Below are 24,806 nucleotides of genomic sequence, written 5' to 3'. Positions count from 1 at the left end.
TGATATTTGATGCTTAGATGTGTTATGATGTACTTTTATGCTACACCGTTCTATAAATCTGCCCTTCGCCATTCCTTAACTGTGCCTTGCACTATTCTATGCTTGTGCCCTTCACCACTCTTTAACTGTAGCTTACACTATTCTATGCTTGTGCCCTTCGCCATTCCTTAACTGTGCCTTGCACTGTTCTATGCGTGTGCCCTTCACCATTCCTTAACTGTACCTTGCAATATTCTATGCTTGTGCCCTTCAAAACTCTTTAACTGTAGCTTGCACTATTCTATGCTCGTGCCCTTCACCATTCCTTAACTGTACCTTGCAATATTCTATGCTTGTGTCGTTCACCATTCCTTAACTGTAGCTTGCACTATTCTATGCTTGTGCCCTTCGCCGTTCCTTAACTGTGCCTTGCACTATTCTATGCTTGTGCCATTCACCATTCCTTAACTGTAGCTTGCACTATTCTATGCTTGTGCCCTTCACCATTCCTTAACTGTAGCTTGCACTATTCTATGCTTGTGCCCTTCACCATTCCTTAACTGTAGCTTGCACTATTCTATGCTTGTGCCCTTCACCATTCCTTAACTGTAGCTTGCACTATTCTATGCTTGTGCCCTTCACCATTCCTTAACTGTAGCTTGCACTATTCTATGCTTGTGCCCTTCACCATTCCTTAACTGTGCCTTGCACTATTCTATGCTTGTGTCGTTCATCATTCTGTAACTGTGCCCTCCACCATTCCAGAGCTATGCCCTTCTCCATGCCATAACTGTGCCCTTCGCCATTCAGAACTCTTCCCTCCACCTGATCCATTGCACAGCGCTGGTCAGGGCTGCTCTCCAATGGTGTCCTACCATGTCCTATAATTGTTTGAAAGCTTTATGTTTCGCTGGATCGTATCCTGCATGGATTGATCTCATGCCGCTGCTGAGGTCCTTCCCTATTCTTCCTTGGCCATCCTACTTTCATGGGGGGGACTTTGTGTAACACTTTGCGCCTTGCGTTGCTCCCATGTTCTTACCTTCTATTTCCCTCTCCCCGCCCCCCACCCCCTCCAGTACAGGCTGCCCATGGCATTGATTCCCTGAGCTTGGAGGACTTCCCCGCTGCTTCAAAATGAAGACCCCATTTTGTACCAAGAAGCCAGGAGGCCAGTAGCCACCCCGCAGGTAAGGGGAAAAAAACATGCGATGAGAGGCCACCACACTCTGCTGAGAGGCTGTTCCTTATAATCTTGTACCACGTGACTCTAAATAATATATTTATTGTGAAGGTAAATATTCCATAGTCTGGAAGGTGAAGGACAAACACCATCTGAAGTTTGGGTGAAGGACCACATGCAACCACAAAGGTGATGCCAGCAAAGAGGGCACCTGGATAGATTGAAGGAGCCGGCCACCCTAGAATTGAATTCTACATCCTGACTTAGGATCTTATTAAGGGTGCAGTGGTAACAGTAAACACCATCTTTTTTTTATAAAAAATACCACCTAATTGTGAGTTGGGAATCGCATGGGATATTGATGGCAAATATGTCATGTGATCCCAACTCGCACAAAGTAGGCAGTGCTTTGAAAGTACAGGGAATTTCTCAGCACACTACATGTTGACACTCTCTCATTTACCTTATGCTCTAAAGATTTTTCATGAGGAAAGAAAGTTACCTCCACACTCAGGTGTCCATTTTGGTGAGGGTTGTAAATGGTCCAGAGCATAAGTAACGCATTGGGACAACCAGTCAAATGCAGTCTGGGCCAATTTAGATTCATTTTAGACTCCGAGCAGAAACTGTGGCTCCGTCTCTTACCACAGATCCATGCATGAAATCAACCATCATCTCCTGGTGCATCAAATGCTCATGTCGGTGGAGAAGAGTGAATCCCCAAGGATGCTGCATGTTTCTGCACTTGTCAGAATCCACCGGGATTTATTGCGACTCCGGCGGCCCCATGCATGTAGCAGGGGGCTTGCTTTGCCAATAGTTAGGTGACTACCAGCCAAGCTAGTGGCTCTGAGCAGAAGGATGGGCAAAGCTCTACTGACACACAATAGGGTCCTATGGAAAGGCCTCCAACACTATTTAAACCTATGCAGGGGGGGAGGGTAGCCTCACAGGTGGTTTCCTCTTTCACAACTTGCCCGTGTCGCCTCGCTCACAGTTCAGTGTGTACACATGTTAATGTTAATGTTGAAGGACATTTGTACCGCGCACTATCACCACCGTAGTGGTCCCTTGGCGCTCTGGCGGCTCTGAAAGAGAAGGGGAGGATGAGTTAGTGGGAGGAAGCAGGAAAAGTGCAAGAGAGCAATGATGTGCTGTTGGCGGCCTCAGCCCGGTGGGTCCGTTGGCTGGGCCTGGGGTGTTTGCGGCCGGTAGTCGTCGTGTACTGTTGTGCAAGGCTATGTGTGTTTTTGTTTTGTTGTTGCCATGTAGTGAAGTTTGTGCGGTTTGTTGTGTTGTAGGTTTTGCTTGTGTTTGGTTTGGAGTTTGAGAGGTGTATGCAGAAAAGGGAAATTGTTAGTAGGGTTGGTTAGTTTGCGTCTATATCCTGAATTGAAGCGCTCAGCTTGCGTAGTCTCCCCTGTTGCGGCTCTGTCCTGATCTGGGTCTGACTGGCATGCAGGTTCCATACTCCTCTAGTCCCCGCCTCTAATATGCTCTCTGATAGCTCCCCTTATCCTCCATTTAGACTCTAGTGGGCCTGCCAATGACAACCTCTCGGGTAGTGGGGGAGGTTGCCAGTGTCTCGATAATTCCACACCAGTCTGGTACCTGGCAGTAATTTAAATTAAGGGGCAGGTGAAAGTGTTGGTGGGATTGTCGGGGTAAGTCGACTCAGTCTCCGTGCGTGCCGCCTGTGTTCCTGTCTATCCAATGTCGCCCGTCCAGCTGCCGTGGGCTTTACTCTCCCCAGTCAGGGATGTCCGTGTCTTTCTAGTTTAGTTATCCTTTTTTTCCAGTTTCGTTTTCCAGGTTTAGTCTGTGGTGTTGAAGAGCCAGGTTTTTAGTGATTTCCTGAATTTTAGGTGGTCTTCAGTGTTTCTTATTTCCTTTGGGATGTTGTTCCAGGTTTTTGCGGCTAAGTGGTAGAAGGAGGTGCCTCCAAGTTTTTTCTTGAGGTATGGTTTGAGTTCCAGGCGGATTTCGTTGCTCGATCGGAGGGGTCTCGTTGGTTTGTAGAATGTTATTTTCTTTTGTAGGAATTCTGCTCCTTGTCCGCTGATTGCCCTGTGCGTTATGCACATTGTTTTGAAGGTGAAGCTTGGAATATAGCCTTTCCACGAGTTTGAGCCTCCAATATAGGCTTGCTGATTGGCTGCAGCGCTTAACGCTGTCAGGAGAACAAATGGAGGAGTAGGGATGGGATGCAAGCTTCTACAGATGGGTAGAGCCTGGACTTTAACTTTCTGTTTATCTAAAGAGAAGAAAATATGCTCTAACTATCTATAAAATGAACCGTTATCAATTCCTTATGACACATAGAGGCCAGTTCCCAGTCCAGCACAGCCTTGGATTCAGTGCTTCGTCAATTCAGAGTATGGCTGAAAATGAGAGTATGACATATATTCAGAATGCGCAGAAATCCCTTGAGCCATGTACAAGAAACGAGAACTACAGATCTATGCAGAACATAGTTCAACATGGGACCGATCATAAAACGCCTGAGTGTAATGAGTGTTAACGACTGAAACAGCCCAAATAATGGTATGCATTGAAAAGAGACTTTGATTAAGAAAAAAAAGAAACTTTGAAGGAATTCTTTGGGTGAGGATATCATTTTGTATGAATGTATATATGAAATTTACAAAAAATGTATATGAATATTGATATGTGAAATGCATACTATGTTGATGGTTTTTGTATTTTGAAACGTTCTTAAGGGTGACTGGTATAATTATTGTTCAGTGAGTAAGAAACCATATGCTGTTTATCATAAATAAAATTGATGTAATCATTAGTAAAATAAGTCCATAATGTATTATAACATGTCTCCTGCTGAACAGTATGTATGCTCTATTAGGAAAAGATTAATTTAGCTACGACCTTCACACTCATGGGCAGACAGAGTCGGCAACGTCCCACTAGCCCAAGTCGAAGGTAGGGCTGAGCGCAGGAATAGTCCCAGCAATGGCTCAGGGCTACCGCTGCCCCTGAAAGTGGGGGATATCTATTACCGCCCTGGGGATCACTCTAGGGTTCTAAAAGTGTTTTTTGTTCTCATTTGTTTTTGAGGGAAGCAGAATTTTCTTGGACAGTGCATGCTTATTTCCCTTAAAAAACAAAATGGCCACAGAGGTGTTAGGGAGAATTCTCCAGAATGGCTAATTTCCCTTACCTACTGAGTCCCTCAGCAGCTTTGCTGGATTTCTAGGATTTTTTTTTTCACCTGGTAAGAGTATGAGCCTTTTTTCCCACTCTTACATGTGTTTTGCTATGTATATTTAACATTTTCTTATGTTCATGGACTGTGGAGCTTCACCTACTCCATAGGCATCATCGTTTTATTGTGTGTTACACAGCACCTGCAGTGCAGTGACACAGGGTTGTCTTTTAGACTTTCCAACTCAGACTCCATTTTATGAGACTGACTACTGTCTCTCAGAAACATGTAAAGTTGCCATTGGCATTATTAGTCTTTTAAATCCACAGACCCAGTACAAACTATCTTACATATAGTGATGGAAAGGGTTAATACTTATCCCCTTTTGTCTGTTTCTCTTGGAGTGTTGTTTTGTTCCCTTTTCATTAAGACTTGGCTGGTGGCAGTGGTAACTACCCGATTTTTCCTACCGCGGTTATCTTAAATAACCTTGGTATCGTTTTAGGCTATCTTGGTAGCCTCGAACTTAAACCCGCTAGACCATACACGTTTTCATGCGGTTCCGGCTGGGTTTAGTCGCCATTTCTTTTTGTAAAAGTCTTTCTCGTGTTTTTCTCTGCGTGCCAAACCAGGTTTGGTTCCTTTGTTCACCGTCCTTTCACTGGCTTCTACACAGAAGCCCTCCTTAGGTGCATGTATGTCCGGGGGGGAAAGGATGTGAGGGAGGGGTTTAGGACTCCCTGCACAGTGTCTCCTTGGAGACCCATGTCACACTCTGATCTGTTTGGCTGGGGTGACTGTCCCGGTGAGACAGCCACCATGCTGTGTGATTGACAGCCAGGCTGTGTGAATGGGGGAAAATTGCATAAAAAGCAGGTCTCTGGGTCTGGAGAGGCAGAGTCACCACTGGAACGAAAGAACCAACGAGGAGCTGACAGAAAAGCACCCCTACAACGACTGAACCGCCTGGTGAAGCCCTGCTGCAGGTCCGAATCTTCAGACTCCAACGACAGAGAAGATCCACCTGCAATCTTCTTCCCCTGAGCTGGTGGAACCAACCAGTTTGCCCAAACTGCAAGCCAGGACTCCCTCCTCTGGTCAAATTTGCTGTACAGAGCTACAGTGAACCGGATAGCCAGGAAGGTCGGACCTTGCTTGGGTTTTAAGGAGTGCACCTTTTATTTCGTTGCTTTGCTCTGCTGCTGGTTTCTTCCCTGGGCAGTGCAGGACTCTGCAGTCTTCCTACTTCATGTCAGTCCGACAGTCGCTTCAGGAACCGTGAGCCTACAGGACCTGCCAGGAACGTCCGCCTCAGCTACAGCTTCTTCTCCATTTGAAGGTACTGTGCAAATCCGGTTGTTCGTTTCGTCCATCCGCGGTGAAGGTGTGTGAAACCTTTAGCCAATATGAGGGCTTGTCCTTCTCTACTCTTTAAACTAACTTTTCTGCCGACCAACTTCGTCCGGAACTCTTGGCAAAGACCTAACCGCGAACTACCCTGAACTGTGTGATCTTGAGCAAAAGACTTTTGTCCTATTGACTTTGGCCCTAAGCCATTTTGATTTCATGCCATCACTGTAGTTCATCTTCCTAGATTGCCCTGCTTCTTACCTGTTGGTGCTGCTCTATTCCTGCCTAACTTTGTCTTTCCCTCCCTCTTAAATTGCTGGAGTGCCATTTTGCTCATACTTCATTTTGAGCCTAACTTGTCCAGAATCTATTGGGAGTGGTGTAGTGTATTAAGAGTGTGATTTTTCAACTGCTTTACTTTAGTGAAATGTTTTATAACTGATGTGTAAATAAATATATATTCTTTTACTCAGAAACCTTGAGTCAGTGTTTGTTTGAATCATAGTAATTGCTGTCCTTTGTGTAACTATTGATACTGCTCACTTGCTCTTGAGATAAGCCTGGCTGCTCAGCCAGCGCTACCACTTTACTGTGTAGTACAGGCTTGTACCAAAGGTGAATTCGTACTGTCACTTGTAGTCTTAATTGTGTGTGGTGTTCCCAAAGGGTACTGCATATGATTCTGCCTAATTATATGACCTATTGACTATTTCCATGCCTGGGAGGTGAGAAGCCACAACGAAAGACTGAAGGCCGGTGGTGCAATGGCAAGTTAAAGGGGGCGGGGGGGTTCCCTGGATGATCAGTTCTTCTGACAAAGCCGAAGATACAAACATGGCTGAGGAGAGAGGCTCAGGACACCTGGTGAGAACACGTGCGGATACCGTGGGATGATACCTGCGTTCCTGGACTTCTGATTGGCCAGAGCCTCTCCTCCTGGTGCTAACAAAACATTTCTTATTATTTGGACATGATAACATTTGATATGTAGTACAACGTGTATGAAAACATGTGATGCCACATATACAGCCTGATTCATGGAATTATTTGTGTGAAAAACGCAGATTTGCGTGCCTTTCTCGCCGAAAATCCCTGTTTGAAGTATGGGGATTTTCGGGCAGAAAGGCACGCAAATCTCAGTTTTTCACGCAAATAATTCCATGAATCAGGCTGTTAGCCTGTAACACCAAAATGATGTGCACATTTGAGCATATGTTTCCCAGAGTTCAGGTATTGTCCCCCAACATTGGCCAAATAGATGTTATTCTAGCAGACGACTGCATTCTCACTTGTGACATGATAGGATCTGTGAATCTTGACTATTTTTAATTATTTTCTAAGAGGAAATAACATGTTTATCCCATTAGGGCTCTAATGAAAAAGTCTCTGTTTCTCTTTGATTTTGGCCACTCATAAAAAATATACATTCAAAAATAAACGTTTCTTATGTGTACAATAGAGTTGAAAAAACTACCTACGGGTTGTCATTTCAAAAGTGCAAGAGTTAGTTCCAAGTACCTAGAAAATATCAATGAAATAGTGTAAACGTTATTTCAGTTTAACAAATTGGAATTAGTCATTAAAAAGGTATTACCGTGTTGTCAAAACTTGGGATTGTTAGAAAGTTAAAATAGTTGTTTAAGATTCTGAAAGGTTGACATTGTCAACAAAAGAAGTCAAATGTATTAATGAGTTTGAAAAATCGAGATTATTAATTAAACAGTGAATTCAAAGTTGTGGGATTTGTTGTTCTTGTGTTATAGAGGGGCGCTTTTGGTGTAGACAAATATATGTGGGGTGGCATTTTTTCTGGAATTTGGTGAGAAATAAATGTTTATTTATCTTTTCTTTATTAATTTAAAATGTGTAAACGGTGCTGTGGTCTGAAGGCAGGTGGGCGCTGTACAGAGCAAAGTTCACGATAACAACAAAGCGAGATATAGAAAAGATAACGCAGTAAAAAGAAAAAAATGGGACAACAAATTCAATTGGAAAAATTATGGAGGAAATTCAGATATTAACAACAGTAAACAGAACAAATGTAATATTAAATCCTGCAATCAGTAATTCCCAGAAAATGTGGGGGAAACTATTTTTTAAAAAGTGTTTTACGGTTCTTATAAAGCCAACATGAAAAGTCAGAGAAGGATTGGTTGGAGAATGTCACTGTTTTTTAATAGTTGTATGTCTGGCACTCTTTGTTCTTCCTTCATCCTCGGCCAACTGAAGCTTTTTGGCTGGTACGATGGCTGTGCCAGAAGAGGTCTCCTGCAAGCACTGTGGCAGAGTTTAAACTGTGCAGGAAGCTTTAGGGGAAGGAAGCCAGTGAAGGGGCACCAGAACAGGTGTGATAGGATCAAAGTTAAATCTCGCCACCGCTAAGCAGACTCCCTTTTGAACAGTAGCTTTCAATAGTACCATGGTGGAATCAGGAAAACCATTAAAAACATCATGACCCCCATCCAATATGAGACACTACTAAGGCCTGAACAGCCATTTGAAAATTAGAAGATGTCATGGGTGGGGGACAGCCTTCATAAGAGGGCCAGTTGCTGAGGGCAACCTTGAGTCAGGTTGGCCATGTGAGGGCATAAGCTTAGAGAGGAAGCCCTTGTGAGGCCAAGCGAGTGAGTGAAAACAAGTGGATGGGTAAAATTCCCAAAGGGGCGAGGGCAGACAGCCAGGAATGAAGAGGTACTGGAAAAGGTGAGGAAAAATGCACACGCTAAGCTGTTTTCATAGAATGCAGTGCTAGTGTGTGATGTGATGTGATAGTGAGACGGCTATGGGAGTGCTTGACATTCACCATTGAGGATATCATAAAATAGGATTCGGTTCCATCCTCGTGCTGGTGGCTAAGGAAGCCCGCCACATGCACCAGATCTCCAAGCGATCTCCCAGAGGCCTAGCGCAGATGTTAAACAACATGGCAGACAAAATCAGCCCTTCCTGCGTGCCACACGACATGGGAATAGCTCTCGAGTTTCCCAGTTCCATGCGTGACAAAGCCATCCAGACCCTACTTTCTTGGAATTCTGGGACTTGTAGTTTTGTCTTTTCCATTTTAAAATTTGGCCTCCAAATAACAGCAATCCAGGTAAATCATTATGACTGGAGGGCTTCGTCACGAAAGGACTTGGGAAACCTGAGAGCTCTGGAATGGTGAGAATCTAGCCAGTTTTACCAGCATACATGAGGGTCTACTAGATAGGTGTGATGGCAACAAGGGCAAGACTCATCCACACATATACATCCTTATAGATAGTTTGGAAATTAATACACCAGAGTCGACGGGGTCAAAAGCCGCTAAGTGGTCCAGTAGCACAAGGAAGCAGACCCCCTCAGCATCCAGCATGCACCTGGAGTCCTAGAGCACTTCTGGCATAATCCCTTCAGAGGGTGGCATGACTGAGAGCAGGTGGTCAGCACATCAGGCGAAGGCGGAGACATATATCGCCCACAGATCACCCAATTAGATAGGCGAGTGGCGTGGGGGGGAACTAACGAGCACATTTAAAATCATTTGAAATGAGAGCAGCTTGTAGCTTGGCCAGTGGCCCATTCTCCAGGCTATCTAAATAATTGTCACATTAATAAGATTAAAAGAGCCAAATTCAGCCCGAAAAAAAACAGATGTCAGAATGGTAATGGGTTAATTGTAGCTACAAATATTCCTATTATCTAAATTGTTGTCAGGTTCAAGTGACTCAACACAGGCCTTTATCCCGTTCTAGAAGGGAATGGGTTAATTGCTGCTATGAAGCAGCTCTTAGTATCATAAACACTTGTGAATGACGTTTGCCTTCAGTCACTTGATTTCTAAGCAATGCGGCAGCTTTGCACGTAGCTCTGCGTCCTATTTTTTGGTCATAATAAGAGGCAATAAATAGCAGTAACTGTCTACAGATAAAGAGTAGCAGTCACGTGTTAATATGTTTTTTGAAATAATGTGCAGACAGTTCTAATATACGAATGGTGTAATGATAAGACATATTAATGGGGGGAGGGGAACTGTCTATATAGAGACCAAGACTGTCTGGTATGTCCACACTCGTTTCATAAATTGTAGGATTCATAATTTTTGATTTCGAGATATTTGGGATTATTCTTTCGAAGTACTAAGCAAATTCTGATTACATTTTTTAATCCTGTTAAACAGTATTGCTGTCATAGAGCTGAATTTTATGTAAACAAGGCTTAAAAATATGTTTCTATGGAGGAGACAATTGGTAGAAACCTTAATTTTTCTCCAGATTTAAAAAATGGGATGGAAATTCATCTTTTTTTCAATTCGACAACTGGCGGACATCCAACCCCAGCTCCTGAGCCACTGCAAACTCTTTTTGCAGAGTGATGCCAGCACATGGGTTAGGTTAATGCTCTTGTTTTTTGTAAGAAATATGTCTTTGGACTTCACACCTTGCCTAAGACTGCAGGACTTTGCAGGACACAAGTGCTCGAAAAACACAACGTTTTCAATTTGTTTACAGGTGTGTCGACCTCGAGGGAGTACGCTCAAGAGATTGCCTGCTTCGCCCGGAGCAAAAAAGCCTTCGAAGAATGGAGACAAGGTAGGTGGGCTGCGGCACTGAATGGCTGGCATATAGGTATCCACTCGCCATGGCCACTTACCTCGGGCCTGTTCTCATGAGATGGGTGCTTGGACTTATTTGGAAGAGACTTGATGGCCAGTGTTGACTGGACGCGGCCAAGCAGCCAAAGTCATTGGGTCGCTCCTCTCCTCTCGGGGACCGAGCAGTGGCGTAACCAGGGTAGGGACTGAGCAGGCAAGGCCCACCCAAAATCTATAAATGCCCACTCAGCAACGCTGTGTGGGCATTTGCAGCGTTAATGTCACTGCGGTGGGCCCACCTACATTAGCTTCAGGCCCCACTTGCAAGACGATCCCGGCTACGCCTCTGGGACCGAGGGGTCAGACAGAGACCTCCAATAAAAGAAGCTCTTTTGATAGAGAATTGTAATCTTGTAGGGGGGCCCGCTCTGGTAGGGAATACTAGCTACCCCTTTTGTTTATTAAATAGATAATACTGGGGTTTGCTTCACTTTTAGCACATGTGGAGTCTGCTGTACCGGGCTACCATGTCGATCTCCCGGGATCGCATAATCCTGTTTCATTTATAAACCGGGATTGAAAGTTGGATCTGGTGATTTCAGTTTTGGATTTACCTGTAGACCACACCTTTTCCACCTGAAGGTCCTCTGACCTGCTCATCCATTTCTAGTAAGAATCAAGGTGCTCTGGAGGGGCAGAGCCAGCTTCAGAATTTTTTTGGATGGGGGGGCTGGATGGCAGTTTTGGAAACTGTTCGTGAGACGGGACATTAAAACTATTGCGCTATAGATCCATCTTTCTTGCCCCGCTCCCCAAGCCCAGGAGGCTGAGTAGATATTATTATTTTTATTTTTATTTTGCAGTTATTTGCAGCGCACAAAACCCATAGATATCTAGGCACTAGTTTCATTGTGGAAGGGCAGGTTATTTATATTGCGCTCAGTTCTTTATTTTATTTTTTTCAGGCGCAGAATTCGAACCTGTGTTTGCTCAGCGTGGTCTTGATTCCAAGACCCATGCGTTGCCTACCTTTGACCCATTAAATGCATTTTTTCACCCCAAAACATCAGAGGCATAGCCACGATTGTGTAACAAGTTGGACCTGGAGCTAATGTAGAAGGCCCACACTAACAAGAGCCCGCAGAATGAGCGGCACTTGTTCTGGCCCCAGCCAAATGCACAGGAGGGACAGAGCGTAGTGAGGGAGGGTGAACCAATCGAGGGGGTTGACCCCTTGAGAAAGATTTGAAATGATGGGTTATAAAGTGCATTTTTCAGTACACTTTCTGTGATAAATGAGGTAAAAAGCCACACAGTTTACAATCAGTGTTGTAGGGTAAGACATTCAAAGTCCATTAGATGCCAAGCCACCAACAATGCACAGGAACATTTTCAAATGCCTTTGCCCACTATAGGCCAGTGCTCTGCAAGTGTGAAACGCATTTTGATATTGATTGTGCACACACATGTCCATTCTGGTGCACCTATATATGCCACTTTTCCCACAGAGGAAAATGCTCATGTTTGCTTTGTCTATACTATGACAAAGCATGTTTATGCTGGCTCTGCCAATGCATGCCAGTATCCCCAGGTAAGAACATACTCCCGTTGGTTCTGCCTTAGTGGCAGTAAATAAAAGCCATGCCACAATAAGGAAACATATTCTTGCTGACTGCAAAAATCCCCCACTCCCCCCTCCACCCATATAAGAACTCTCAACATGTTGTAATTGCTCCCTAACAGCAGTAAACAATGTCAGGCCAGGCCACAGCAAAAAAAACATTGCCTTGCAGGCTGCAGGAATGCCCCCACCCAATGTAAGAACACTTATGCATCCTTTGACCTTAACATTAGTACTAATCTGCAATGTCACAGTAAGAATACATGCTCTTGCTGGCTAGCCAGTAAAATAGCTCAGCGGCTCGGTGCTCGCTATTGCAATCTGAGTGTGATTCACAAGTTCATATCCCAGCAAGGGCTACTCAGCTTTTCATACGTCAAAGCTCGATAAATGAGTGTAAACTTCGGTTGGGTGATACATTTAATGTAAATATGTTCTCTGTACAGTGCTTTGGTGAAAGCGCTATATAAATAACACATTGCACAAATCCCCCATATAAGAACACTTATGTTGCACTCATCATGTTGTATTTGCCCCTCCCCCTCATTTAAGGATATTTATGTTGCCTTTGACCTTAACATCCCTTACTTTGTCACCCAGAGAACCCCTCTTCGACGGCAGCGAAGAGAAACATCCCTTGTTTTTTGTTTTTTTACTCCCCCCACACCCCCCCCCATTAGGGATTCGAAACTGTGCTCTTGCTGATTCTGGTTTGCATTTGCGTCTGATGGTGTCTTCTGCAATTACGCACGAATTGCTGCAGGCCAACTGTTTGTACAGGTAATGGGAGTAGTTTCTGTGTCTCTAGTCCTGGGCATGTCCCGTAAGCGGTGTGAATTGTGGCTGATTGGAAGGGGAGGGTGAATAAAGCTACTTGATGTGGGGGACAATGCAAAACTAATGGGGGTCACTAAAATGCATTTTCCTTCACTGCGTTTTCTTCAGCCTTGATAATAATGTTGTTACACACACATTTGTGGGGTGGGGTGGAGGAAAGGCAGGAGCCGGGTATGAGGTTTGAATTCAGGGGGAAGAAGGGGGAGGGAGGAGGCAAAGGGAGGAAGGGTAAGCGTGTGGTCCGTGGGGAGTTAGGGGAAGGGGGTTAATGGGGTCGAACCCGGGAAGATGATTCCACTACTTTTTTGTACGCTTCGATCTCTATTCTTTTGAAATCTGGGAACTTTCCTTTCCTATTTTAAATTTAAAGAAACCACAAGTCCCAGAATTCAAAGACAAAACTGGACCCCGTAGCATTCTCACGCGTGGCATGGGGAAACTGGGAGTTCTGAAGGAAAGAGCGCTGTACATAGGACGGACCCCTCTCAAATGTGTTCACCACCCATTGTCCCTTGAAGGGCCACTTCAGTGTGATGTAGCTAACAGGCTTTTAAAATAGCAACGGTCTAAGGGAAGATGGTCGAAAGCTTTGCAGTGTTATGATTGGCTAGGAAGCTGAGCCAATCACTGCTGGACTATGTAGTATGGAGGTAACGCCAGTCCATTGGTCTGCAAAGTCAATGGCAACATATAGATGTATATCGTGTTTATACAGGAGTGGTCTCTGGTTCCTGTGCTGCTCAGCAAATATGCCATGTTGGATTCTGGCCACGCCCCTATGTCTGAGGTGAAGAACTCTTCACTGGTCTCTACTCCGCAATCTGGACTTCTCAATCCCCCACTCACACACCACCTTTAAGGTGTAGAAATGATAAATAATATTTCTATCATATCTAAATGCAGGCTTGAGACTGCCTCTCGAGTGCCCCTTTTTTGGCACCAACAGCCCAGCTTTGTTCACCCTATTTTGGATCAGAGGTGCTCATCTTGCACCAGGACTTCGAAAGCAGTGCCCAGTGTGATGGGACCCGAACCTCATCACGCTGCTTGCCAATATGCCATTAAGGGCTCAGAGATAGGCATTGTGTCTTTTCAGACTGAGCTGCACCAGCAGGGTTTCTCCAACTCTGTGGCTGATTTAGGATATTTTACTGCAATTTACTGGAATTTTGGTAACTGGGAATGTCAAGCTGGGAGATTGTTGAAATGGAAGCTTAGAGTGGATATCAAGCTTGCTGAGAGCTAAATACAGATGTCAGGCAGGAAGCTTACTGTGGCTGTCAAACTATGTGCTTATTGGTAATGTCTGGTGTCAAGCTTACTGAGAATGCCAAACCATGAGCCTACAAGGAACGTCCAAGGGGAAGCTTATTCGGGATGTCAAACTATGTGCTTATTGGGAATGTGCAATGGGAAGCTTACTGGGATTGTAAAGCTTACTAAGAATGTGAAACCATGAGCTTTCTGGGAATGTCAAACCGTGATCTTACTGGGATTGTCCGATGGGAAGCTTACTGGGAATGTAAAGCTTACTAAGAATGTGAAACCATGAGCTTTCTGGGAATGTCAAACCGTGATCTTACTGGGATTGTCTGATGGGAAGCTTACTGGAGATGCTTAACTATGAGCTTACTGGAAATGTGTGATGTCAAGCTTACTTTCCATGAGCTTACTGGGAATGTCAAACAGCAAGCTTATTGGGGATGTCAAACTATGATCTTATTGGTAATGTGCAATGGGAAGCTTACAGTGGATATCAAGCTTACTGGGAATGTCAAACCATGTGCTTGCTGGGAATGTCAAACTATGAGGTTACTGGGAATGTCCAACAGGAAGCTTACTGTAGATGCCAAACTATGAGCTTACTGGAAATGTCTGATGTCAAGCTTACTGAGAATGTCCAACAGGAAGCTTATTGGGGATGTGCAGCGGGAAGCTTAGTGGGGATGTCAAGCTTACTGGGAATGCCAAACCATGAGCTTAGTGAGAATGTCCAAAAGGGAAGCTTAGTGTGGATGTCAAAATTACTAAGAGAGCCAAACTTTTAGATTACTGGTAAGGTCAACCTTATAAGAAAGCCGACACTGGGAGTTTAAGTGAATTTCAAACTGGGAGTTTGATAATGTTAAGCTTACTCGGAATTTCAGTCTTACTGCCAGGCACAATATTACTTTGAATGCCAAATTTGGAGTTTACTCGGAATGATAAACTGGAACTCAGTGGGATAGCATGGCAGGTCTAATCGGCTGGTTGCAGAGCCAGTGCAGTTGCCAGAGCTAAGCTGGACTTGGCATTGGCAAAGAGAAAGGATCTGCAGGAGTGTTAGCCTGAAGGATTATCTAGCCTGGAGGGGTGTCTTTGTCTACCCAAAGGATTGCAGCTGCATACCCAGAAGGGGGGTTTCTATCTTCCGCAAAGGAATATCTCTGACTACCCAGAAGAAGGAGTATTTCTTTCTACACTGAAAGACTGCCTTTGTCTGTCCTGGATGATTGTCTCTTTCTTGCCTGGTGGATTGTCTCTGACTATGTTAAGGAGTGGCTCCTGTCTGTCCTGAATGATTGTCTGTCTTGCCTGGTGGATTCTCTCTGCCTATGTTAAGGAGCGGCTCTTGTCTATCCTGAATGATTGTCTCTTTCTTGCCTGGTGGATTGTCTCTGTCTATGTTAAGGAGTCGCTCCTGTCTGTCCCAAATGATTGTCGCTGTCTTGACTGGTGGATACTCTCTCTCTCTACACTGAAGGATTGCCTCCTGTCTGTCCCGAATGATTATCTCTGTCTTGACTGGTGGTTTGTCTCTACTTACACTGAAGGATAGACTGTCTTCCATGAACGATTGTCTCTGTCTACTCTGAAGGATTGGCTCTTGTCTGTCCCGAATGATTGTCTGTGTCTTGACTTGTAGATTGACTTTGCTTATGCTGAAGGATAGTCTCCTGAACGATTGTCACTGTCTACTCTGAAGGATTGGCTGTGCCTATCCTGAATGATTATCTCTTTCTAACCTGAAGGATTGGCTCTGTCAATACTGTAGAATTGGTTCTGCCTACAATGAAGGATTGTTTCTGTCCCCCAGGAAATATTGTCTCTGTCTATGCAGAAGGACTGGCTCCTGTCTATCCTGAAAGATTGCCTCTGTCCTTCCTGATTGATTGTCTCTGTCTACGCTGAATGATTGTTTCTGTATACCCTGAATTATGGTCTCTGTCTTCCCTTATTGTCTCTGTCTACACTAAAGAAGTGGCTCCTGTCTATCCTGAATGATTGTCTGTCTTCCCTGATTGATTGTCTCTGTCTACGCAGAAGGATTGGCTCCTGTCTGTCCTGAATGGTTGTCTATGTCTTCTCTGATTTATTGTCTCTGTCTATGCCGAAGGATTAGCTCTGTCTATCCTGAAGAATTGTCTCTGTCTTCCCTAATTGATTGTCTATGTCCACGCTAAAGGATTGGTTCCTGTCTATCCTGAGTGATTGTCTCTGTCTTCCCTGATTGATTGTCACTGCCTATGCTGAATGAGTGTCTCCTGTCTGTCCTGAGTGATTATCTCTGTCTTGCCTGGTGAATTGTCTCTGTTTACGCTGAAGGATTGTCTCCTGTCTGTCCTGAGTGATTGTCTCTGTCTTCCCTGATTGAATGTCTCTTGTCTACGCAGAAGAATTGTCTCCTGTCTGTCCAGAATGATTGTCTCTGTCTTGCCAGATTGATTGTTTCTGTCTACGCTGAAGGATTGGCTCTTGTCTGTCCTGAAGGATTGTCTCTATTTTGCCTGGTGGATTGTCTCTGTTAATGCTGAAGGATTGGCTCCTGTCTGTCCTTAACGGATTGTCTCTGTCTTCCCTGATTGATTGTCTGTCTGCGCTGACGGAGTGTCTCCTGTCTGTCCTGAAGGATTGTCTCTGTCTTGCCTGGTGGATTGTCTCTGTTAATGCTGAAGGATTGGCTCTTGTCTGTCCTGAAGGATTGGCTCTGTCTTCCCTGATTGATTGTCTCTGTCTGTGCTGAAGTATTGGCTCTTTTCTGTCCTGGTGGATTGTCTCTGCCTACGCTGAAGGATTGTTTCCTGTCTGTCCTGAATGATTGTCTCTGTCTTGCCTGATTGATTGCCTGTGTCTATGCAGACGGAGTAGCTCCTGTCTATCCTGAAGGATTGTCTCTGTCTTGCCTGGTGGATTGACTCTATCTACGCTGAAGTGTTGTCTCCTGTCTGCCCTAAATAATTGTCTCTGTCTTGCCTGATTGATTGTCTCTGTCTGCGCTGAAGGATTGTTTCCTGTCTGTCCTGAATGATTGTCTCTGTCTTGCCTGATTGCCTGTGTCTATGCTGACGGAGTAGCTCCTGTCTCTCCTGAAGGATTGTCTCTGTCTTGCCTGGTGGATGGTCTCTGTTTATGCTGAAGGAGTCCCTCTGTCCACCCTGAATGATGTTCTGTGGCTACTTTGGGAATGTCTCTGTGTAAGCTGTGGGTTTCCCTACAGTGCACGGCGCGACCCTGCAAGAGCCATGCTGTCAGAGAAATGGCCCTGATCAGGATTGGGCTGTGTCATAAAATTGTCTCGGGCGCCAATGAAAAAAGTGGCCCACATTGCAAATAACAATTCATTCCATTTGTGACAAACTGTTTGAGTAGGTACCAAGGAGGAGTTTGTTAAATGTGTTACACATTCTGCATTTTGAAGGCTATGAAGCCGCACACAAAGTAACTTTTCAAAGTGGCCCACTTTGGCCAAAAACCCAACTCGAAAACCTGCCCCACTCTAGCATGTTGCCGCTGAAATTCTGGCATTGCCTCTAGCCCAGTCCGAGCCAGGCCCTGCTCACTATGGCCCACGTTTGTAATATGTGAGAGACAGTAATGATGTGCACGGTGCGACCTGGGTCATCTCCCGTGACTCTGTGTGACCAGAGCTGGCAGAGTGCTCTGCTTGCCATGGCCTGGGCTTTCATTATCTTGGAAACTGAGCGTTCGCTCTGCTAACCGAACCCTCTACAGGACGGGCAGGACAGGGCTGCTCTCCACTCCTTGGACCTATATGAACTATGGAACTGGAAATGTAGATCTGTTGTGTAAGTCCAATGTCGGTGAGGTCTGCTGCCCCTGAAGGATAGTTGTGCTGGCCTGTGGTTTGTGTATAGTGTGGCATGGCTCACTGTCTGAGGTGTAGCCTGCAGAATCTCTGAGCATGAGTCTATCAAATATGTACGACCTGAGGGATAGTCTGCCTGCTGTCTAACCCCTACAGAACCTAGAAACTGGAGAAATAGTCCTGCTGTCAAGGACTGGGAGATCTGGCCTACCCACAAAATAGCTTAGCCGTCTAAGACTGTAAGATCAGGTCATCCTGTGCTATAGCTCTGCTGTCTATGTCTGATAGATGGTTACCTGAGAAATACCTCTTCTGTATAATCCTGACAGATCTGGGTTACCTGAGACACAGCTGTGCTGTCTGAGCCTGAGTGACCTAGGTTGCCTGAGAAATAGCTCTTCTGTATAAGCCTGACAGATCTGGGTTACCTGAGATACGGCTGTGCTGTCTGAGCCTGAGTGACCTTGGTTACCTGGGGAATAGCTCTTCTGTATAAGCCTGACAGATCTGGGTTACCTGAGATACATCTGTGCTGTCTGAGCCTGAGTGACCTAGGTTGCCTGAGAAATAGCTCTTCTGTATAATCCTGACAGATCTGGGTTACCTGAGATACGGCTGTGCTGTCTGAGCCTGAGTGACCTTGGTTGCCTGAGAAATAGCTCTTCTGTATAAGACTGACAGATCTGGATTACCTGAGATACATCTGTGCTGTCTGAGCCTGAGTGACCTAGGTTACCTGAGAGATAGCCCTGGCGACTAAGACTGAGAGACCTGGGTGACCAGGACAATAGCTCTGCTGTGTACGCATGAGAGCTGCGGCCCACCTGGCAAGTATCTGTGCTGCCCAATGCCTGGCCTTGTAAGCCCTCTGCAGTTAAGGAATGGCCTCTATTCTGTCTTTCTCTGACAATCCTCCCCTTACCCATTCCTTGTCCGCTCACACGTGCAGGGACCTCATTTGGGGGTCACCAGGGGTCGCAACTGCGACCCCTGGGGTTTCCCTTGCTACCCCTAAAAAATAAAAATAAACTATCTTTCTTCTTTCTTTTCTTTTTTTACATTTTTTTTAAAATGTAAGCCCATGGCCCGCACCATGTGGCTCTTTGTTTCAGAAGTGCCTGCTTTCTTGTTCAGGCCTCTTAACATAAAACAGCGGGTTCCACAAAAGTAATACTTTGAGCAGTGACCCTGAATAAGAAAGAATAGAAGTAACAAATAATTTGTCTTTCTGTAATTCTATACAATCATTGCTAGACTCATTAAGGGTTTATTTCAGAGGGTGAGTCACTAATTTAGTCTGTTCGTAAACACCTGAACTCAGCCTTTCATCCTTCCAAGGTCAATAAATGAGTACCAACACAGGTTGGGTGATATTGTATGTATATTTGTTCTATTTAAAGCGCTTTAGCGTAAGTGCTATATAATAACGCATCATTATCATTTGGCCTTGGACTTCTGCTTGCATTCACAGTCATTTGGAAATATGGGCCTACACACACTGATATTACCGATACATATGGTGAGATATTTTTGTTTGAAATGTATATCACATTTTAGTGATATCGCCACCATATTTTTCGTAGTGTACTTAGGAACAATGCTATGTGATGCCACTTCCTGTTTTGTCAACGGGGGAAAAAGTTGTGCTCCATCGCTTCCCGTGATGTCACTTCGGGGTGGGGTCAAATGGCATCACTTCCTGCTATGTCATCAGAGGTCAAGGGTTGTGTGATGTCACTTACGCTACTCCTGGCATTTTGGTGAAATGATGTCCCTGCACACGTGCCTTGTGTCTTTACTCAGACCCTGCCTCCGCCTTGTATGTCCTCTGAGGGCACGAGGCATTGGGTACAGTCCTGCACCTCGTGGTACAGTCGATACACATTTCATCTCAGCGCAGTCCTACTTTCCAGCTGAAGAAACTCACAGAACAGAGACATTAGGGAAAACCCTACCTCTGAAAGGCAGGTAGGGCTGGGCCAGAATCAGACACTTTTTAGGCACAGGTAGTGTCTGTGAGGAATTCGACCATCTGCACGGTGGGTGTGCGCTCTCCTGGGCTTTTTTGAAATTCTAAATGAACGTGAATGATGGTAGATCAACCTCTGGGAATGTGTGGGTCTAATCTGCACACATTTTCCTATGCACACTGCATGACATACACATAGACCCGAGTACTCTGGGTGGACACAGCCTACAGACGCAGTCCCCCTGTCATATTTAGTTGGGATCTGACAGGTGGAGTACACAATACATCTCCAGAAGGGAGAGGGCCCAACCTCCCACTGACATGTCCAGCCTAACAAACTAACAATGTACTTTTGTTGAGCCATGTAGCTGGTGGCAGCATTCACGGACTAATCAGAGTTTATTTCAAACAGGCACACATGGGGCCTAGCTGAAGAGGCTAACAAAGGAGACAGGAAACCCCAACACCTTTTCATATGCACTGTGTCAACCTGATGCCAGCTCTCACACTCCGTATTGATTGACAGTGTAATGTCATGTCTGGGACTGCATGTTTACAGTAGTGACCCCCAGAGGAGGACCCCATTCCGGAGGTACAAGTATGTGGTTTGGTGGAGACAGAAAGTCTTGTCTTGCTGCAGCTTCAGGGAGACTTGCCGCTTTAATCCGGAACCACAGAGGGCTCCATTAACCGGAGGAACCCTTTGATCCACAAAAGACAGGAAGATGGGTAGGACTTAGTATTACATGTTTTCACCCCTTTACCTTTTCTGTTGCAAAGCTCTCTGGTTATGACCTCACGCATACAGTAGATTGTTGGTGAGGACCCATGATTGGTTCATTAAGGTAGTCTTAGCCTACACCAATCACTATGGCACATTTAGCTTTAATAGATGATCAAGCCGCTCTTTTGGACAGATCATCTGAAAATTTTCCAAGGAGTAGCAAGAAGAACAATTCATCATTGAACCCAGGCTAAAGGTACAGTCTGCCTTACATCTTCCGTCAGTGAAGGAAGGCAAGGACCTCCAAGAGGGAAGCAAGATCCCTCCCCTAAACATCTCCCTGGGAACAGAGGGAGATACTGAATCCAGCACAAGCTCCAGCAGATCCAGAAACATACCCAGCCAGCACACAGCATGCCCTGCTAGGCTCTGCAAGCAAGCTTCCTAGGTGGGAAGTGCCAGAGTTTCTGAACCGAAGGACAAGGCCGTTGTCTGCAACACTCTCTTCAGCTTTGGGCCATCCGCCCTAAAGGACGATACGAGCAAAGCAAGAAGCTAGGAGGAGTACAACAATAAGCATCAACCAGCATCTGCCTTAAGGACATTTTCGAGGCAGTCGAACCCCTCGGGCTGCAACCGACTGCCGCTCTGACTGCTGTCACACCACAGTTGCTTGCCCCGTTTGAGACGCGTTGACCAGTGCTTCAGACCTGCCAACCAGCACTGAGACAGCGATTCCAGATGCTGAGCCACCGTGTAGGCCAGCCTGCAGCTGTCAGGCCAGCCTCGCTCGCTGAACTGCCTACCACCTGATACCCGCAGCTGTCTCCCATCTTGAACTATGTTGCAGAAGCTGCAAAGTGCCCTGAAACCGACTCGATGCTGTTGAGCACCAAGAACTACTGCAAGCAGAAGAAGCAGAAGGTACATCGTGGTTCTGTCCCACTGATCCTTCCCTGAAGGCCCCATGTGATATTTTAAGATCCATTGCTACCTTTGTGCTGAAGCCAAGTATCCTTGAACTGTTGTGATTATTTACTATACCGACTACCCTCCTGCCAGTATCTAGAGTGCATCCCTTTTCCTTCTTTGAAACTGTCTATCCTCTGCATTCCTTTACAGGGTGGGTTGTATTTCGTAGTGTGCTAGTACTGTTTGTTGTGATAATAATAAAGTAGATATTTGTATACAACCTTGTCGGGACTGTCCCTTTTATCATTGGGTAATAATTGTATTTTCGCTCTGGTGCAACTGACCAACGATCCACGACCTTGCAGAGATAAGCCTGCCATTCCATCCACGTTACCAAAATTGTACGAGGAGGTTTAACATTTGCTTGTGTTTCCAATCTGTTCAGATCCCTTCTGGTGTACTAGAGATGTGGGGCTAATTGATGGTTCAAAAACCGATATTCATCCCTGTATCACTGGTGCCTCAGAAGTTGATTTATCACAGAAGGCAAGTTTTATTAAATAGGAAAATGCAGATTCCGAGCAGGCCACGGCCAAAGTTTTCCCCCATTTCACACTGTGACCTGCATGACCCCTGTGCTGGACCCACCTCACCTCACCTCCCCACACACCCGCCCAGTAACAAATCTACCATTCCCCTTCCAGCTCACCCGGCCCACAATTACCTTGATGTATTTTTGTTTGTTGTCACTTGCATTACACTGTCACTGTTGTCAGTTTCGTAGACAAAGGGGCTCATTACGAGTTTGCTGGTATCCTCTAAAAGTGCCGGTAATACCGTTTACCAGCATTTTTTCAGAAAACTTGTTATGAAGGCCACAGTCTCCTTATTCTATGTTTCTCCTTACTCTTTGTTTGGAGGTTTATTGTAAAAGAATTTGACACGCCACAGGTGCTCAAAATGTAATTCATTTTATTAAAAAAAGGCAAGAAAGCTATATGCATCCTAGCTCGCATGCCCAGGGTGTTAATAGCTGTAGGTACCTTGGAGAAGTGCTTTATCAGCTGGTAACGGCCCAGGGCCGGAGTCAAAGCCCTTGCTTTACTCTAGTCTCTAACGTGGGTCATAGGGGTGTGACCAGCCATTGAAGCCCCTCCACAAGGTAATAATAATAATAATTAGTTATTTATAACACGCTAAATACCCAGAGATTTCAGGGCTCGAACCTGTATTGCTCCTCATCGTCTTGTTTGCAAAGCGAGCGCATTGCCCTTGAGCTATCCTCCTGGGTACATATTGCTTAAGAACACCAATTTTGAAATTAGTTGATAGATAATAATTTATTTAGCTCACAAGTGACATTGCCATGGGTTGCATAAGGATATCAAGCTTGCAGTGGGCGCTAGATAAATAGTGACTTTTGTAAATATTGTTGGTGTGCGTCCTTTCTGGTGTGCCCAGTGTGCCACAGTTGCCTTCCAGGCGCTTTATATTGAGCAATACCGCAGTCTATTAAATCGTGTTTGAGAGACTTTTTCTATAGCGCAGAGTGAACTCAATCCACACCAGTTGAACACATTTTGGCAGTTAAGGAAAATAAGGCACCACGAGGGAGTGATGTGGCCAAGATCACATCGTTTGGTCAGGTGGGAAAGCTGCGATTCGCTCCTTTATAATTCAGTCACTGGACCACACCATCTCTGGGACCGTCTCGAACCAACGCCCAATACCTTCTGCTTAGAAATCTTTCAAGACCTCCACTGCTTCTCCATTTCAAATAGCGGGGACACGTAACGCACCACATTACAGGACAGCAGAGTCATCAAAAGTGCCAAGAGGATAACAGAGCATGCATGCTTGCAAAATGATTAGAAGGCGTCGAGTGGATGAAAGGATCCGTCTCTGCTGCAGCTGTAGCAGAAGGCGAGGAAAGGAAAACCCCAGGTTCCTGCTGAAACCAGTCAGCAGCCCTGACATACCTTGCACGGCTCTTTGGGAAGTTGAACAGCTCGATCAAACAGACCCTACTGAGAAATCGAGGTGGTTGGGGTGGGGTTAAATAGGGAACCGCACCTGCTGATTGGCTACAAGCAGAGGAAATGTGAACTTCAGGTGAGCTGTGTTGCCATTGGCTAATTTTCACAGTGATGTTTGAATCAGTCTTGGCCAGGCACTTTCATCATATGGGCAGGCACCCCGGAGCCAGAGCAGAAAGAGGTTAGAAGGGCCCGGCAAGAGGGCCCAGCATGGGAGCCCGATTCTTTCATGCAGACTTAGCCACCACATAAGTTCACCTCTGCTTCATGGTCTCCACCTATAGCGCCTACACCACCGAGACACAGGCGCGCAATGTCATTGAGCTGACCTGGCTGAAGCCCCCCCGCCGCCGAAATGATAGCTGAGGGGCGGGGCTTCCGTGCCCTATAACAGTTCAAGGATCAGGAACCTACATCTGGACGCATTGTGTTTCTTCGGAGGCAAAGCTACTATCGGCTCAGCTCGAATGATCAAGCACTGCCCGTTTCCCCCGAGTCACAGCCCCCCTGAGACACACAGGCTGCGTCCCTGGCTGCAGCCAGTGCCGTAATGACACCACCTTTCTTTTGTCATCAGCAGCATAGACTTTCTTATGCATGATGGTGAATTTCCAACTGAAAGACCAGCATTCACCTTACAATCTGTGACAGGTAAAGTGAGCAACACAATACAGCACCCTTTCAAAATGTGTTCACACCCATAACGTCTAATAGCTTGATATGCTAAAAAGTAAATTTTGCTCTGATGTCCTTGACAGAATCTTCTTAAAACCATACATAACAACACGCTGGAGGTTTGTGACGAATCTCCAAGCCTAAGTGAGTTTATGGCACAACGTATTTTATTGTGTGTCTTAAAGCGCTGAAAATAAAGTGGGAGAATAGATATTTTGCCTTTTGCATATTATAGTTTTCCCTTCAAGATGTGTAGAATAAAGGCACACTAATAGTATTTTGGCTCAACCTGCTGCTATAAGGATTTGCAAGTTGTCATGTACCTATACTATGCAATTTGTGTATTTTGCAAATCTACTCTGTAGGACAGTATTATTGTAGGCCTTGACACCAAACCTTAAATATTTGTTCTTAGTAAAGCATGGAAGAAGGAGGCCATGCCTAAATTGCAGAGTGGGTTCAAATCCCTGCTTTGCTGTTTAGCGTAAGTGTGTGATCCCGAGCAAATACTGTAACCTCACCGTGCCTTTAAACTCTTTAGGCTATTTAAATGGGGTGTAGACGAACAGACTGTTTCTAAAATGCCGAATGCACATTTAGGGCGCATTCGGCATAGTAGATAAGATCTAAGCCCACAATATCGGACAGGTGTGCAGGGGTTGCGGGGTGTCCCCCGCACCTCCAGTTCGGTAGTAGCGGCT

The 24,806-nt window shown here is 45.3% G+C and overlaps 1 protein-coding gene across 7 annotated transcripts in view; it reads left to right on the top strand.

Annotated features, from left to right (window-relative positions):
- The window catches only part of DLGAP3 (DLG associated protein 3), a 1,860,282-nt gene that overhangs the window by 844,880 nt on the left and 990,596 nt on the right, over nt 1-24,806 (top strand). For 5 of the 7 annotated variants that reach the window (XM_069622573.1, XM_069622571.1, XM_069622568.1 and 2 more), the window contains exons 4-5: nt 1,059-1,169; nt 10,163-10,243. The gene's annotated coding sequence lies outside the window, so the exon portion shown is untranslated. The remainder of the gene's footprint in view (nt 1-1,058; nt 1,170-10,162; nt 10,244-24,806) is intronic. The other 2 variants (XM_069622569.1, XM_069622570.1) reach the window with 2 other exon arrangements.

This window comes from Ambystoma mexicanum, chromosome 11 (assembly GCF_040938575.1).
Source record: "Ambystoma mexicanum isolate Mex_15411 chromosome 11, UKY_AmexF1_1, whole genome shotgun sequence".
Taxonomy (NCBI): Eukaryota; Metazoa; Chordata; class Amphibia; order Caudata; family Ambystomatidae; genus Ambystoma; species Ambystoma mexicanum.
This window is presented reverse-complemented; position numbering and strand designations above follow the sequence as displayed.